The sequence below is a fragment of the Pseudomyrmex gracilis genome, unplaced genomic scaffold (genome assembly GCF_002006095.1).
Source record: "Pseudomyrmex gracilis isolate BER0280 unplaced genomic scaffold, ASM200609v1 scaffold_126, whole genome shotgun sequence".
Taxonomy (NCBI): domain Eukaryota; kingdom Metazoa; phylum Arthropoda; class Insecta; order Hymenoptera; family Formicidae; genus Pseudomyrmex; species Pseudomyrmex gracilis.
The window spans coordinates 446,195-464,048 of record NW_018020710.1 but is presented as its reverse complement, the minus strand read 5'-3'; the positions used below and the strand labels follow the sequence as shown (position 1 = coordinate 464,048).

Here is a 17,854-nt window from a genome sequence, read left to right as displayed (position 1 = left end):
ATATATATATCACTATCGAAAAAGACTATATTCTTAAATTAAGAATATATTCTTAAATAAAGAATATATTCTTAATTTCAGAAGAATATCACCTAAAATCTTTAAGAAGATTTTTTAAGTATAAAATCTTCTACTTACGAGAATATAATTTTTTCGGTGTATATATAATAATATATGAAAAATGTTTTAAAAATATAGTAAAAATAGTTTTATATAATTTTTTTGTATCTAACATGACACTAATAAAGTTATTTTGTAATTTGATATAGAATATCTCTGAAGCTATTCTCTTAAAAAAAGAAATTCTTTGTGTATAAAATTGTACATGGACATATTCGGTATATATATATATATATATATATATATATAAATTTGCATAATTAGATATAATAATTTTAATTTGTGTATAAGTATATATGAAAAATTTTTTACTTTTTATAATATTTAATTTTTTAGTTTCACAGACTTAAGTTTAGATCTATGCAGATCTCTGCATGCTACATTGCAGAGAGTTATTGAAATCTATTTCCATTAATGCGTTTGATTATTTCCTTACGAGAAGTAGATATAGAAAAGTGCTTACTATAATAGTACATACTTGACTACGTAGTTGAGTATAAAAAATTATTTGCATAGCGAATATCATTAAAAAGAACAACTGTTAAAACAAACAAGTAGCAATCTTGATGTAGACAATAACATTTTTCTGCGTAACGCAATTTGTGACAGGTATTCAAAGATTAAAAAATCAAGTCAAACGATAAAAACAGCACACAATCTTGTGGCGTAAGCTTGTTTACTAAGTATACCCTATTTGTTTTTATAATGTACAATTTAGTTTATATTTATCACATATTTCCTGTTAATTGAAGAAATTATAAAGCTTAAGATATTAAGATTAAAGATAGAGCGGGTGGAAAGGTGAGTCTTTTTGTGTCACCTGGATCTGTTTATAAGATAGATATAAAGCTTAAGGAAAACCGATATATTATTTCTTAATCTGTACATTTCTTTAAAAAAAAAATAGTAAATTTAATTTAACTAAAAACGCGTTAAATTTAATAAAATTTTATTTGAGATTTTTATTATAAGAAATTTTAAAACCATTTTGTGCGTGTATTTATTCGTATATATATATATATTTATAAATAAATTTTATCGCTATTCTTAAGATATATAAGCTCATTCAAACTCATATATCATTTGTCAGGATGAAATAAGAGTCATTGATGTACCGTTCAATTTTGTTTAATGAATACGAAATGAATCTCACACTCAAAGTCAAGAGCCATTAAATTGCCAAACGAGAAATATCTTCTTTCTCATTGTGTAAATATGTGTTTCAAAATTGTGTCAAGACATTAACTTCTTTTATCCTCAACGGTGTTTTCGTAAGAAAATTTCCGATACCGGATGATATTTTTAATCAATTATCCTTGGACTTCTCTGCGCGCACGACTTCAGCCTCTCTTCTTTCCTTTTAAAATATGATTTGAAAAAGAAAGTCCTTCCGTCTGTCAATATCGTATCCAAGGACAAAAGTTGTACAATCATAGAATAATGTGACGTAAGAGATGTCGAATTGACACCGCTCTTCTTCTTTTACAATTAAAAATTTAGTTGGCGCAAAGTATCACAATTTTGTATCTATTTTCCATTGCTATTTTTGAGATAAATGATGAGAAAGTTGATACAAATTTAGATAAATCGCGATCTTTTTTTAATATAACATTCCCACAAACAAGATTACTATCGCTAGAGCACAATTTTTATTGCCAACACCTAACATTAAGAGGCCATTTTTCTTATGGAAAAAATCTCAAACGCTTTACATTACTCAAATATAATGTATTTTGTGAAACACTTTGTGTTTACGTGATGTAATTTAACGCGATAAAAAAAAAAAAAAAAAAAAAACAGAAATTAACATATTTTACATAAAAAACAGAGGTAATTTTTCACTTCGACCAAATAAATTTAATATCATGATTCATCCAACATTGAACAAGGACGTCTACTGTTTAGGTAGAAAATAAACTACATCGTCAGATATTCAAATTTCAAAGTCGCGGGAATAATTTTTGAAAGAACTTTGACAGTTTTTTTGTTTAAATGCGGTCAGTTTGGAAGGCTCGGCATTTGAATTGCAATGTAAGAAGACTAGTGTTTGTTTGCAATTTAACGCGGCGATGAAAATTTTGATTTGTCAGCACAATACGATTAAATTTGTGCTTCGATCGTGAGCATCGTGTGATTGCTGGTGTAATGTCCGATTTACGCAATTCTGCACTTCAAGTATTCAAGTAGTTCGAGTATTTTGCATCGAGAGAGTATTCACAGACATGGTCTCGGATACATAGAAAAGGTATCTGGATCGAATTCTTACGAGTATGTCGGTATTTTCATTGTTATTGGTCGCGCGGTTGCGAGATTTGCAAAACCAAAAAATAAATAAATAAATCTATAGGTTCTTAAAAATTCTTAAGCAAAAATCTTCTCTCGTTGCAGTTCACATAAAATGTATTTAATAAAATTATAAAAAATTCGGGAAGTTTCTTGCGCGTTTCTTCTTTTATCATTGCACACGTATTTCATGCTGTTTTGACGTCAATATCTACAATTGAGTGTAAATGTAATGACACTCGATCACGTTCAGCAATCAATTCTGTTACATTCAAGAAGCACGGTTCTCTGTTTACATAATTAATCCATCGCTCATTTTTCGCGTGTGTTGATAAATAAACGCGTGTGCATTATCGCACGAATACGGTCGGACGCGGATTGATATAACTATATACAATTATGATTTAATTTGACATATCAAATACGTCTTATGATTTCCTCTTTAATTTTTATAAAAACAAAAAAGTAGAAGAGATTAATAACAAAAATTTATTTTTAAACGGACCTTTTTCTCAACTCGTTGATTAAAATACTTACTTGCGCGTATACTTAGAGTTTGTTAAACTTTCGTAAAAATTCGTAAAAATTTATATAAACAAGTGTTTTCTTTAGCAAGTTATTTGATAGTTTATTTAAATCATCGTTCATCAATTACGCTTTTGTTTTCAGAGATATATCTTTTAGTCGTTTTCATTGACCGCGGATACTTTGAACATCGAGTTTCTCAGAAAGCAACGTAAGAATGTTTTCTTAGATTTTATCTCGTAGTAATTGTTTATTACCAGTTATATAAACTGTTGCTCGATATTTAATGTCTTTTTTTAACATATGTAATATTCGAAATGCAAACGTGATTGAGATGATCTTTCTGATATTTTTTTATATTAAAATAAAAGGATCTCTTTCGAAATCTTTTCCATGTGTGGTTTGAATCCTTTAATAAAGTAATGTTTTACTTGTAAAATGCGAAAAAAAATAATCACCGTGACATTTTCTTGGCACAAATCAATGGCTGCTATTGGGTGAATGTGATATTATCAACGACATATATAATTAAATTTTAGAAATAAACCGGAAAAATATCTATATATGTATATTTATAATATACATAGTGTTTTTTCTTGTAAACATAGAAATCTGCATTAATAAATAAGTGGAAGTGTTTACACGTTTCACGTTACTTACTTTTTTTTCGAATAATTATCCTATTATAAAAAAAAGTATTGCGTTAGTTCATGTAAAATTAGTTACTGCGTAAGTTCATGTAAAAAACCTTTTAATATACTACTTATCATGTTGTGGCACAAAGAATAAATGCATCGTACGTATGCACGTTGTGTAAAAGAAGATTATTACTTAATTTGTTTTGATTCTTGGATTGTCCGCAATAATTACCACTTTTTTCAAAACTCGTTTTTTCACATACACATACACACACACACACACACCTCTCTATGTATATTTTGCTATACTTTGTGTATGTAATTAATACTACGTATAAATAATATCACGCAAATATCTCACTATAAAAGTCGATTTTCTCAAACGTTTTTCATATTTATATTAGAAAATAAGATTTTACTGCATATTTACGGCATATTTCTAAAGGTTACTTTTTTTTTAGACATCCGTATGGTAAATCTTTCTCAAGTAGAAAAAAAAAAAGAATAAAATAATATAATATTATTGTTTGATAAAATATGTTATTTAATTGTGGAGAGAAATAATTAAGCACAACAAAAACTACACTAAATGTTTATTACAAATATGTTTCTACATATGTTTGGTTGATGAAAAAATTTGATAACTGTAAACGTGACGGAACGCATTAAATCAGACGTTTCCTGATGTCAAAGATTAAGGAGATAGAACACGTTATACATAAACCGCTACAAGAGCACACTGCTTCCGCGTCAACCCGGTCTTCTGTTACGTGGAAGGCATAAGAAAACCGGAATTTTTTTATGTTTTCTGAGAATTTTGGCAATGAGATAATGTTAACGACAAACGATAAAACTTAGTTAATTTTTTAGTAAGTAACATTTTTTATCTAACTTTTACAAAAAACGTTCTACAGGTTTAAACATTAATTATTCAAGGTTATTCTACAAAATAAGAGATTGAGCAAAATTTGATTAAAATAAAATAGTATTCAACTAACTTCCTGATCATCAGATTTACATATATATAATGTGATTGTATTTTTTAACTTGTATGCGCGCACACACACACAAATGTACAGAAATTTTTTTCATTACACTCTTTTCGTATTTTCTTCGTGTTTCCGCAAAGAATTATTGTAATTAGAAAGAAATAAAAAAAGATAACATTAAACATATTATATTATAATATTATTTATTATATAACATTATATTACAGAATATAACATTATATTACATTGAGATTTTTATATAGATAACATTGATTCTTATATCACTCTTATTACTAATATTTACGATTGAATATCAATCCAAGGTACAAGACGCAAAAAGTAGATTACCTTGTACTTTGTATAAATATACGACGACAGTCGGTATTTCTTTTACGGTACATTGGGATTCCCTAAAATAAAGAAAATAAATTGAGACATTTAAAAAAAAGTTTGAAAGTTATTTGATATTGTTTTATTGCAGGCAGGAAAAAAAGATTCGTTGTGATCTTCCGTACGTATAAAATAATGCATTTCATTACTTTCTTTCTGCACTTTTTATCAAACAATAAGTTTTCAAAGACTACGAGTACGATATGGAAAACACTTTTGAACTTGAGGGTTTTAAAAGTTATTATTAAAGATAATATAAAAATAGAATATAAAAAATATAACATAAAAATTGAATATAAAACAATTATATATAACTAAATTTACTTAATATCAATAATGCATTTTATATAATAATATAATTTTGGTGTAATTAATATTAAAAAATGTAATTGTTGTTAATATTAAACATTACACAAAATTAATTAAGTTATATTTAAAACAGAGTTGTTTTTAAAATTAGTTTAATTTTGCAATTAATTTATGTTGAGAGAATGCTGTGCACAATCACACGCGCCTGCCGTATTGCAACCTTTCTTTGTGCCGTGTATGCTAAATTAGAGAAGTTTCTGAGTGGATGCCAGGCGATCTTACGTATATCGGTTACTTATATGAAATAAAATATATTCTTTAATGATTACAGTGAAACATTCAAATTTGTTATATCTAAAATAGCAAAATACACACACACACACATATATATATATATATGTGGGGGGAGGGGGGATGCGCGTGTGTGTGTATACACATAAAAACAGAAATTATCTTATAATTTTTTTATATAAGAAACATGTGACAACCAAAATCCTGAGTATGGAATAAGTTAGAAAAATTTGCACGATTGTGTTTAGCACTAAATAACTTTTTTTTTTGTATGAAAATATGTAAGAATAATATATTGTTTTCTTAAAGCTAAAGGATGTGACTAATAGACAATGTATCCAATATTACATAATATTGTGTACATTTTATTTTTTTAATCTTTTAGTTTGGATGTCACTTGTGAAGACCCACGGTCTCTTCCTTACTTCTTTGTCTAAAATATCTATATGTGTTGACAACTAATGATGAGAGCGTAAACCGGTTTAATAAAATATACATACCTTGAATATAATGCTAAGTCATCGTTTTAAATAATACATAATTAGTTTGAAATTTTGCTAATGACGTCAACTATTTTTTTGTAAATATTTCTTGATTGTTTGTAAGCAAAAAGCGATAGAACACTAGATACAGACATTTATAATTTGCATTTGTAAATAATAATTTATTGAAAAAGAAATTAAATTTTTTTTAAATTCAATTTACAGCTAAAGAACTTTTCTTTAGTTACAATACTAGGAAAAGCTCATGCTAACGATAATACACACACACAGACATACATATATGTGCGCACATTAGAGAAGAAACGCGAGAACTTTTCAAGAAACTTTTAATGAATATTCATAAGATCACTTTTTTACATGTACATTTTTACATGTTTATATTAGAAGATTTTCCCAAATCAATTGCAGGTGAATTTTGCGAAGACATCGTTTCCGAAACTGATTGTCTAGAACGTCCGTTCAAAATACATATTACATCTAAAAATAATCTTATTGAATAGACAATGTTGCTCATAGCGAATACAATGTTTGAATTATAAAGATTAGCAATGACTAACTCACAATCTAAATATGAGCCACGTGTCGTTTTTTCCGAGCCGGAGATTCCAGGTTTGACTCAATGGCCGAGTTTTTTTCGCATTTTAAAAATTAGTTAGGGAGATATACGAGGTCTCTCATATATGAGATGCAAATATAGTATTCTATATGAATTTAAGAATTGAAATCTCAACTCAAAAATTCACGTGTAAGATTTATACGTGTACACGTATATATGTATGTATATATATATATATATACAATATATACAAAGGTCTTTGCGGAAGATACATTTTATAAAAGAAGTACTAGCAAATTATGTTTATTAAAATGTGACAGTAAAGTCATTTTTATTTAGAAAATCTTATTTTCTATGTTTATTTTCTATGTTTTCATAGTAGTACGTTCCCGGCAGATTTAAGACTATATTTATTCTTTTCTTTTTTATGACTATATACAAGAAACGTTACTTAATGCTAAACACAATTGTGACAAATTGCCAATTTATCCTAGATAGACGTCCTTGTTCAATGTTTTTTGTGTATAAAGATATGTAAGATTAATATTCGTTTCTTAAGGTCAAAAGATGTAAATATTATTGTACTTGGTATTATACAATTTTGCTTACAATTTATTGTAATATTGTATTGTTCACTAAATTTATTTTGTCACTTTGTGCCCCGATCTCCCCTTGTAATTGTTATGTTTTTGCGATTCAGTGCGATTCTTATAAATTGTTTGGCGGAATATGTCAGACATGCGTGACTTTTTGACATTTTAGTTAGCAACCTTTCCAGTTGCAGCAACAGTAGAGACAGTGTTTACGACGTTGCGAAAAAATTAGTCATTTAAATGATTCAAAATAATAACAACAATTTGATAGACATACCACACATGTATGTATAAATACATATACTTAATTTCTACTTAGTTAAAAAAAAAAAATAAACAATAAAAGAGTTGCTAAAGCAAAAGTGAATATACACATTTGTTTATTACGTCACTGCAACATATATTTTTTTATTTTCGTAACTTGTCTATCGCGACACCGTGTGATCAATTATTTTATAAACGGAATTGTGCTTGTGTTCAATATATTCAATATGTTTCTTACTTTTTTCTAAAGAATGCCGAAATCAGTAAATAAAAAGATAAAAAAAAAAAACATATGTAAAGTATACTGCAAATTTAAATAAAATCTACCGATAAACGATAAAAATTTACATGTTTTACTATATCCAATGTAAAGTGCGAGTCGATTTGTAATAGACAAATCTTTATGAAAAAAAATTCAAACACAGAATTGACTCCGCGTTTTTTTTTTTCACCGACTTGGTATCGACGACCATGACGATGACGACAACAACAACGAAATTGCAACACTCCGTCAAATACTGAAGGCGAGTATACAGAGAAAGTAGCCATTTACTTGGTTCATTCGCGGGTTCCCCGCTCGCTCACACGTGGTTGACTTGTTTCGAACAAGTCCGATGATGATTTTCGAGATTTTCTGCGAGCAGAAAATTTTTGATATTTTCGATAAAAAGTGATCTTGACCAATCTGATCGTCGGTCACACACCGACAATTATCGTCTTTGTCTTTTGCTATTTAGTTCGCAGCTTGTTTACGATGGCTGTTTATCGGAGACGTGCAGCCAGCGTTTTAACGAGTATCATGTATATAATTGATCCTTAATTATAAACTCAATTAATCTTGTAATAATGAGAGGCAACACATTTTCTTACGCTATTATCGTACGTTAAAAAGAAAAAGTGTTATAAAATGTACAAAAAATTGTTCGAGGAATTTAGCCGTCGCAACTTTGTTATGTCTACGGCCGTTGAAAAAGTCAAATGATAGTAAAGCAGATGGCATTTTTTAAATGCGTCTTAGGATTTGTATATTTGTAAGAATGCAAAACCGATTTCATTGAACGCGTTCGTCTTCGTTTGCTGACCCGTATTCGCTTGGCTGGTTGAAAGAGCGTAAAAGTAAAACGCGCCGGACGCTCTCCTCTCTGATATCTCGCTGAGGTGCGCGCACGCATACACGCACGCACGCACGCACGCACGCACGCACGCACGCGCGATTCTGTGAGTTTCTTCAGAAAAAAAAAAAGAAAAAAACACGTGATACGTTACGTAATGGAATATCGATTTTACAATTCGGCGGGAAACCAAAGTGCACCTGCGAAACAAGTAACAGTATCGAGAAATCAGTTATGAATTTGATTGGAATGCAAAGATCTCACACGCGCAATATCAAAAGATGTCGACCATGTGTTCGTCTTCTGCGTATATATATATATATATATATATATATATATATATATAGGATAACACATTCTTTCGCTGAGCGGACGAAAACGATATCAAGTTTCGAGTAAGTCGCGGATGACTTTACTGTCTGTCGTAGAAAGTCTGTCTCACACGGCATTTCAACGATATATTGATTAATTAGTTAAGGTTGACATTTTTGGTTTATGATTGTGTGTGAATTTCTTGGATTTTTTTATTATTCCTACACCGAAAAAATTGTATTCTTGTTTTGAGGATATATCCCACTTACTTTAAGTATATTTTATACTAAAATAGGCGCCGAGAAGAGTTTTTTATTTTAAGAAGAAAATCCTCTAAATAATAATATTGATAAGAATATATACTGATTAGAATATAAAAAGCCTCTATAGGAAAACATATATATATCTCACTATCGAAAAAGACTATATTCTTAAATTAAGAATATATTCTTAAAAATAAAGAATATATTCTTAATTTCGGAAGAATATCATCTAAAATCTTTAAGAAGATTTTTTAAGTATAAAATCTTCTACTTATAAAAATATAATTTTTTCGGTATATATATATATACACGTACACCAAAAAAATTGTATTCTTGTTTTGAGGATATCCCACTTACTTTAAGTATATTTTATACTAAAATAGGCGCCAAGAGAGAAGAGTTTCTTATTTTAAGAGGAAAATCTCCTCTAAATAGTAATATTGATAAGAATATATACTGATTAGAATATAAAAAGCCTCTATAGAAAAACATATATATATATCTCACTATCGAAAAAGACTATATTCTTTAATTAAGAATATATTCTTAATATCAGAAGAATATCATCTAAAATTTTTAAGAAGATTTTTTGAGTATGAAATCTTCTACTTACGAGAATATAATTTTTTCGGTGTAACACTTTGTATGTAAAATCTGTCAAAGAAGAACATGATCAGTTTAATTCATAGAAAAACTTATTGCATAAACTAAAAATATAAATTTTTTTAATATCAAGACAAACGTTATAATAGATAGAAACGTTATAATAGAGACCGATGGTTACACCATAACGTGATTGCTCAATTTCAAAATATAAATAACACTGATTGCATCTGGTACAATGTGTTTTCTTATTCTCGAGAGGCTAATAAATATATTTATTTGAACGTTTACCAAATCAAAACGCTAGATGCGTTAACAAAAACAAAAAAAAAATCTTAAATTATACAATTCTGTAAATTATACAATTACAGAAACTCGAGACACAATATCTTTTCCCTAAGATCTCCAGAAGATATTTATCTACAATCAAATTTTGTAAAACTACAGATTACAAAATTAGTTCGCTAATTGTTGTTTTGATTTGAATTAGAGATTATTAGCGTTTAAAACACGATAAAAAAAATTCTCAGCAGCACAAAGACGACGCGATCACATTATTGATGATGAAATCTCTGCCGTGTCTCGAGGATTATTAACCTCTAGTGACTTCACCAGAAACATATTGCAGACAGTGTGATTATTTGATGGCAGTGACATAATCCGTTAATGTTTAACGACCTTGGAAGAACGATTGGTTCTGCGAGTCGCGGAATTGTTCATTTCGACAATTGCTCGATTCCTCGGTTGCTCTTTTCTTTTCTTTTTCCGACGCGATTATCTACGATACGCGCTCGCGATTTCTCTCCTGACCTTAATAGCACACTAATCTAATTCTTTCTATCCTTTCTCCGGCGCGGCGCGAGGATATCGCACTCAAGGTCTTCGCGGAAGATATATTTTATATAAAAGAAGTACGAACAAATTACTGTTTATTAATGTGACAGTAAACATTTTCCAAATCGTATTTTTTATGTTTATTTTCTATGTTTTTATAACAGTACGTTTCCGGTCGATTTAAGACTACATTCTTTCTTTTCTTTTACAAAAAAAATTTTCTTTTCTCTTTTATGACTGTATTCTCTTATCTATCGATACTTTCCAGTTTGCCAATTTTATTTCTATTATTACACGATATATTATTTATATTATTTATATTACACGATGAATATTTGCGTATCTTTTTTTAGAATAATACTTTGCGCATAAATTGTATACACACAAACACGTTGTTTTTAACAATGTAAAAATATCTCACAGTGTTTGTGCTACACTTTGCTATATTTCAACAGTTTTGCATCTGATGATTCAAATTACAATTGGCTATATAAATGTGTAATAGAAATCTCTTATTTTTTTTTCTAATCTCTTTTTTTCTAAATTATTTCTAAATTAACTCGCCGAAGATGTACAATGTATCATACAATGCGTTTTGCGCGTGTGTTTTAGATAATTTTAAATGTAGAACAAAACATTGTAATATAATAGTTTAGATATAAAAATAACATTGTCGCTTTGTTGTGATTTATATCATACTTCTTGATTATTACGGAAAAACCAAAAAAATCTTCAATCTTGATTGAATTTGGTCGAGTTGAAACTTAAAATAATTTAAAGTGCTTTGATGCATATAAATGAAAAAATTACTCACAATAAATATTTTACTTTCGTTTGATATAAGAATTATTTGTTTACCATTCGCAGCACTTTTCTTAATAGTTCGAAACTTTCCAGGAATATATGTTTTTTCAGATAAGCGTGGCAAAGAAAATTATATGCTGCGATAATCCGCAATGATTATCTGAAAAAGAAAACTATAGGGATTACGTTACTAATGTGTATTTATGTATAGCTAACCTGAACATACAGTGCGCTCTTTACATTGTTGCTGAGAATGTATCAAAAGCTGTAATTAATTTTTTTTCTTTAAACAATTCTTGCTTGTTGAATAATAAAGATATGTCGAACGACAGGTGTGTTCAGGTGAACTATATCACACGGAAATTACTTTTTTTTTTAATAGAAATATATACATATGATATATACATATAATCAGCGTCGCAAAACGAAAAACCAGAATTCGAGATATTCAATAGTCGATATCAAAACGTTAAACTCTGATGAAATGTTTGCTTGATGATATAAATGATGACGCAATTTCAACCCGGATATTATTAACTAGAAATTTATACGAATGCTTTTTTTATTCATATACAGAATATCTGAAAAATGTTGATACAGCCAAAGTGTAAAAGATAGATTCGATCGATCTGAAAACAGAAGAGTTATTTATTCATTTTGCAATATCATTCGCAATATTTATTAATGAGAAACCGATGAGTCTGGAATCTGTAGGCGTATATGATTTGTAGTTGTAGAGAAAACTGGCTTGTATCTCGGACAAATGTACTAGCAATAAAAGACAAGATCAAACACACGTGCGATGTGTGACACAGCTTCTCTTTCACCGATCAGCTTGCGATTGTTACAACTGAAAATCATACACGTTCACAGAATTCGGATTATCGATCATTAACTTGTATTTATTAATTACTAAAGCGAAGTTTGCAGCCAAATGTTTCAGACACTCTGTATAGTATTTAAATTGTTCACTCGTGTTAAATTTTTTTCGTTTTATGTAAATTTATTCGTGATTGTGACATTTAAATTTAGATATGTAAAATGTAATCGACAGAGAATTTGACATTGAATTTCAAACACTCTTGTCTACCTGAATATATACAGAAAATATTTTTATTTTATTGTTTCATCATAAGATAACAAAATTATTTTTATTTATTGAATCTGTGAGATAGGATAATTGATGATTTTATTTTATCTTAATCTCATGTGAGTTTTTGTTAAAAAAAGACTCGTGAAAAAATATAACAGCGACAAATAGCGTGTCACGGAAAAGTGTTTATTTTTTTGAAAATTTATCGTCGCGAACATTTTCGCGAAGAAAAATTTCTTTCTTGAATGTTTTTTTTTTATACAAAAAATAAGTTCTTGGTTCTTTGTAGAGAATGATAAAGAATCATAAAAAAAAAAAAAGACAAAGTTTTGAATTTGCGAATATTGAAAATTATACACATGTATACTTATATGCATAGTGAAATTTGAATTGAATACTTTCACCCGGTCTCTGTAGTTCACACAAGTCGTATTTTATACAACCTTCTTCGGAGTGATATAACGATGATAGGAAGTGCATAAATAAAAAAAAAGAAAGGAAAGAGCAAGAGAAAGAGCGAAGGTAAAGAGACTTGCAAGGATCATTTCTATTTATTCGAGGACCCCCCCATGCATCTCCTTCGTAACAGCGATCGGTGTAACCCCACTTCTTGCACTTGTTCAGTCCCCGAAAGTGGCAAACACTCCAAGGCTCACTCCAAGGCTTCGCGAACGATCGTTTAGTCCTTCGGGAACAGTAAATCCCGCGAGATCAGACAGACTTTTTAATAGTTCGCGAATCGTGAACGCCGCGAGATCGCCGATCGTGTCTTCTTCTTAAAATTGCGACCAAAATATCGGCTAGTGTAGAATTGTGTGACTTCTTTGAAAAGATCAAGAACCGGAACATTTTCTATTGCGTTGATATATTAGTCTTTCTTAAATTTAAATATTTCTTCAGATAATTATCAACCGTTAATAAACGAGAATTATTGATATCATCGTGTTGTTACAGTCTTTTGTGTGCGCGTCGCGAGCTTCCTCTCTCTCTCTCTCTCTCTCTTTCAAGATCAAAAAGGAGAAAACCGCGAGCTTTTGGATGCATCTTGAAACGAGTTCATTCTTAGAATGAACTAGCGAAATTAACACGTACGAGTTAAGTTAAATACAAGGTAAGTTCTCTGTCGCAACTACGTCGAGAAGTAAGTTCTTTCCGCTTGTGGAAAATTATCGCTTCTTCGGTCAGTCCGCGAAGTAACGGGCAAATGGGGGTTATCCATCTGTGAACGCGGTAATTTCTGTCGTGTACTGCTAACTAGCATTTTCTAGATCAGTATTTTCTAAAAGGAAAGTGTTGCTTTTTATTACGTTCTCGACTTGCAATTTTTCCGAGCACCGCAGCTTGCGCATTAAAAAGAAAGAGAATAAATGAAAATACTTTCTTCTTCTTGAGTTTTATTTTACGCGTAATCTCTAACAAGATTGCAAAACAATCTCTTTACAATTAGGTACGACAATGGTAATTTCACTTCCGCATGTGCTGCGATTGCGAAGATACAGACATTGATATCCGCAAAAAAATGCATGTTGCACATTTGTTGCTGACATTAAAAATTCATTCGATTCGCCTTTTGCAACTTGCTTTTTTTATACGGACACACGCATCAACAATTTGCAAATATATTTCTAATCTGTTAATTTAAAAATAAAAATAAACGAGGTAAATTAATTCGTTGATTAATTAAATTACAAACATTCTGTTCCAAAAAACTTAATAGAAAATGGTTGCTAGAAAACCTAAAAATAAAATCGCAAAATTCACTTTTGTTCTTTTGTTTTATTGCTTTCGCAAAGAGTTTTAATCTTCTCACGAACAAATCTCGTAACTTATGCGTCGATATGCGGATATTTGAACGCATAACTAGCTGTTCTGTAACACGAAAGAACAATACAAGTTCTGGTAACTGGTAGTGAAAATATTAAAAAAAAAAGAAAAAAAAAAGATGAAATGTCTCACATTACGCTATTGTGCAACTTCGCCGGCAGTGGACGACATTCTTGTAGATTCTTTTGCTACCAGTGTGACAATAAAACAAGAATTGAAAGAAAGAACGATGTATAGAAGCTTTTTTTTCTCTCTCTTTTTCTATGTTGACAGCCTTGTTATTTGCAGATGATATTAGTCCCAATTTTCTCAATGTAAGAGCGTGTGTTCCGCATGTGTCTGTTACACAAATCTTATGTCCATCAAAATGTAATTAGTGATGATTGACACGCATAACTTACGGAAGCAATAATGCATCGAAATTATTGACGTGACAGTAACAAATTGCGGTATCGCTCGCACTACACTCTCTTTCGGATTCATTACAATGTTATGTTACTACAGGAACTCACGAGTGGATATTCGATACGATTTTAAATTATGTGCGATTGATGGCATATTCTGTGTTGTATTTTATGCTGCACGAATAAAAAACAAACTGTATGATTCCTTTCACTTTAATATGTTTGCATCTACCTGTAACATGAATGAAAGCAATGAAAACGAATGATTGCTTATAAGAAAGATTCCACATCTTAGTGCGTAACATAAAATACTTTGTTTTAATCGTAAACTTTTATAGAATTTGAGAAAAACCGAACCCAACGGTCGAAACGTTTGCTATTTTTAAAGAGTTTAAGGATCTTGAAATTCGAACAACGTGAAAGTTTTTTCGGTCAAGGAGAGCCGGATGTGACGTCGCGTATTTTGTATATATATATATATATATACATAAATGTTCGTGTAAATTTTTACTCGTAAGTTTCGAATTGAATTTTCAATTCTTAAATTCATATAGGATGCTATATTTGCATCACATGTATGAGAGACACGGCACGGAAAGCCGGAGATTCCAGGTTCCAATTCCTGACCGAGGAGTTTTTTTCGTAATATTTTAAAATTAGTTAGGGAAGGTCTCTCATATATGTGATGCAAATATAGCATCCTATATAAATTTAAGAATTGAAATTTCAATTCGAAATGTAAAAATTTACACAAACATATATATATATATATATATATATATACAGAGTGTCTCAGAATGGGTGTAACATTTCTTATAGACAGGTAGAAGAAGTAAAACTGAGTCGATAAGTCCTATACCATTTTGCTAGATTCGCAATAGTTACCGAGATCTTAATTAACAAAAATCCGTAAATAAGCGCGCCGGGCTGTCTTACGCGCTCGACGCATGCTTATTCGCTGATCTTTGTTAATTAAGATCTCGGTAACTATTGCGAATCTAGCAAAATGGTGTAAGACTTATCGGCTCAGTTTTACTTCTTCTACCTGTCAACGAGAGATTTTACACCAATTCTGAAACACTCCGTATATATACATACATACATACATACATATATACATATATACATATATGTATACAAAATACGCAACAAAAATCCAGCGTATATGGCTCTCATTGACCAAAAATTTCACGTTGTTTGCTATTTTTACCAAATAATTAAAGTTTAAGTAATTCTCAAAGAAGAAAAAACAATCAACAGTGTTCTGGCTCTTACTGGCCTAATTTCTTCACTAACTTGATTGATAAAATATTGGAGTTGTCACAAATTTACGTATAAAAATACTTACGTCAAATAAGATGCGTCAAAAGAGTGTTTGTGTTTCCCGCTGATTGCTTTATCATCAGTATCATTAATCTTATCAGTATCATTAATCTTATCGTTAACCTTTAGATCACCGGTATGACGCCGTTTGACGTTATCAAGTAAAGTGTATGTTTTTTTGTTTGTATACAAGTGTAATTTGCTACAAACTTCCATTTATGTGCTTATATGCATATGAGAGCATCTGTATGTTAATCTTAATTATTAACCTTTAGCATCTGTATATTACATCTGTATATCTCTATAATCTTATTAACCTCTAAACCGCCGGTATGACGTCATTTGGCGTCATTAAGTAAAGTGTAAATTTTTATTTTTTTTTTGTACATGTGTAATTTACTTCAAAATTCCATTTACGTGTTCATATGCGTGTAAGATTAATGATTGAACAGCACAGTATGTACAATATTTCACAGTATGTACAATTTTTAATATATGCGAATTAAGCACATCGTCACCTTGTTTATGGTTTCACATTTCACACTTACGTGCGCGCTAATTGTTATGTCTCGTGTAACATAGAGAGTTAGATATGCAATCTACCGCTTTTACTTTCAAGAACAAAGAATGTCATTTCAAATATTACAATTATTTTTCTTGAAAATAACATATGTGTGTATTATTTTTATTTATTCATAAAATTATATAGTAATTGTGAAAAATAGTATTTAGAAAAAATAATTAACATGTGATCATTTTAAACTATTTTTTTTTATCAAAAAATTAAATTTTCGACTACTCACAAAAAACCAATTATTTGTTTTTGATATACGTATATAAAATAGTTTTATGTTCTTTTTACAGATTTTTGGTATTTAATATTGTTTAACAAGTATTTCAACGATGATGAAATAGAATTTGATGACGATTAAATTAATATTAAACAGATAGTGACGAAAATACCTTTGCACGCAATGATTTTATTATTGTTAATGAATTAATGAGGTATTTACTGTTAATATATTAATGAAACATTTCATTAATATTCGGTTACAAATTTTATATTGTTAAAGATCAATTTTTCTCTTTTGCTAAATATTATTTTACTATTTTTTGTAAAACCAAAATGTAGGTTTTACTTATTCGCATGCTTGGATTAGCTGAGAATGATCGTAATATAAGACATGAACTTAAAACGATTTTAAATATAAGATCGGATTATGAACATGTATACAAAATATGATAGTGTTCAAATAACAATAGCTGAAACACTGTATTTATACTTTTATATATATAGATATGACAATTTTTGCTTGATTTTCGCATTTTATCATACATTTTATTGTTACTTCTGCTATTTTCTTTAATAGACAAGAAAAACCTTCAAACAAATTGATTGGTTTCAAAAAAATAGATAATAGAATAGTAACGATTGTTTCGTCATGGGAATAAATTTATACATATATGCACGAAAAAGTGTGGGGATTTCATTATCAGTGATGATATTTTTCCTATATAAAAAAGGGCATTTGGACCGAGAAGTTCGCGTTTTGGAGCCGAATGTATCGCATCTGTTGCATTGTTGTCTCTTTTACGCGTTGCCGATTGGTTGGTTGGTTGATCGAGTCGAATCGAATCGGTCGAGATAGTAAATAATAAAAAGCAATTTTGAGACAGGTCGTCGTATATGTAGAGAAAATTAAAAACGTAACTAAAGTCACGTGACAGGAAAGAGTAGAAAAACAACACGTGAAAATAACGTGACTGTAATTTATATTATATATATAACATTAAATAATACATATTATATAATTTATTATA

The 17,854-nt window shown here is 29.6% G+C and overlaps 1 protein-coding gene across 2 annotated transcripts in view; it reads left to right on the top strand.

The window, feature by feature from the left end:
• The window catches only part of LOC109856616 (elongation of very long chain fatty acids protein AAEL008004-like), a 62,847-nt gene that overhangs the window by 30,374 nt on the left and 14,619 nt on the right, over positions 1-17,854 (top strand). The window contains exon 1 of one of the 2 annotated variants that reach the window (XM_020432083.1): positions 13,154-13,593. The exons of the other annotated variant lie outside the window; for it this stretch is intronic. The gene's annotated coding sequence lies outside the window, so the exon portion shown is untranslated. Of the gene's footprint in view, positions 1-13,153; positions 13,594-17,854 lie in introns of those variants that run through there. 2 annotated transcript variants of the gene reach the window in all.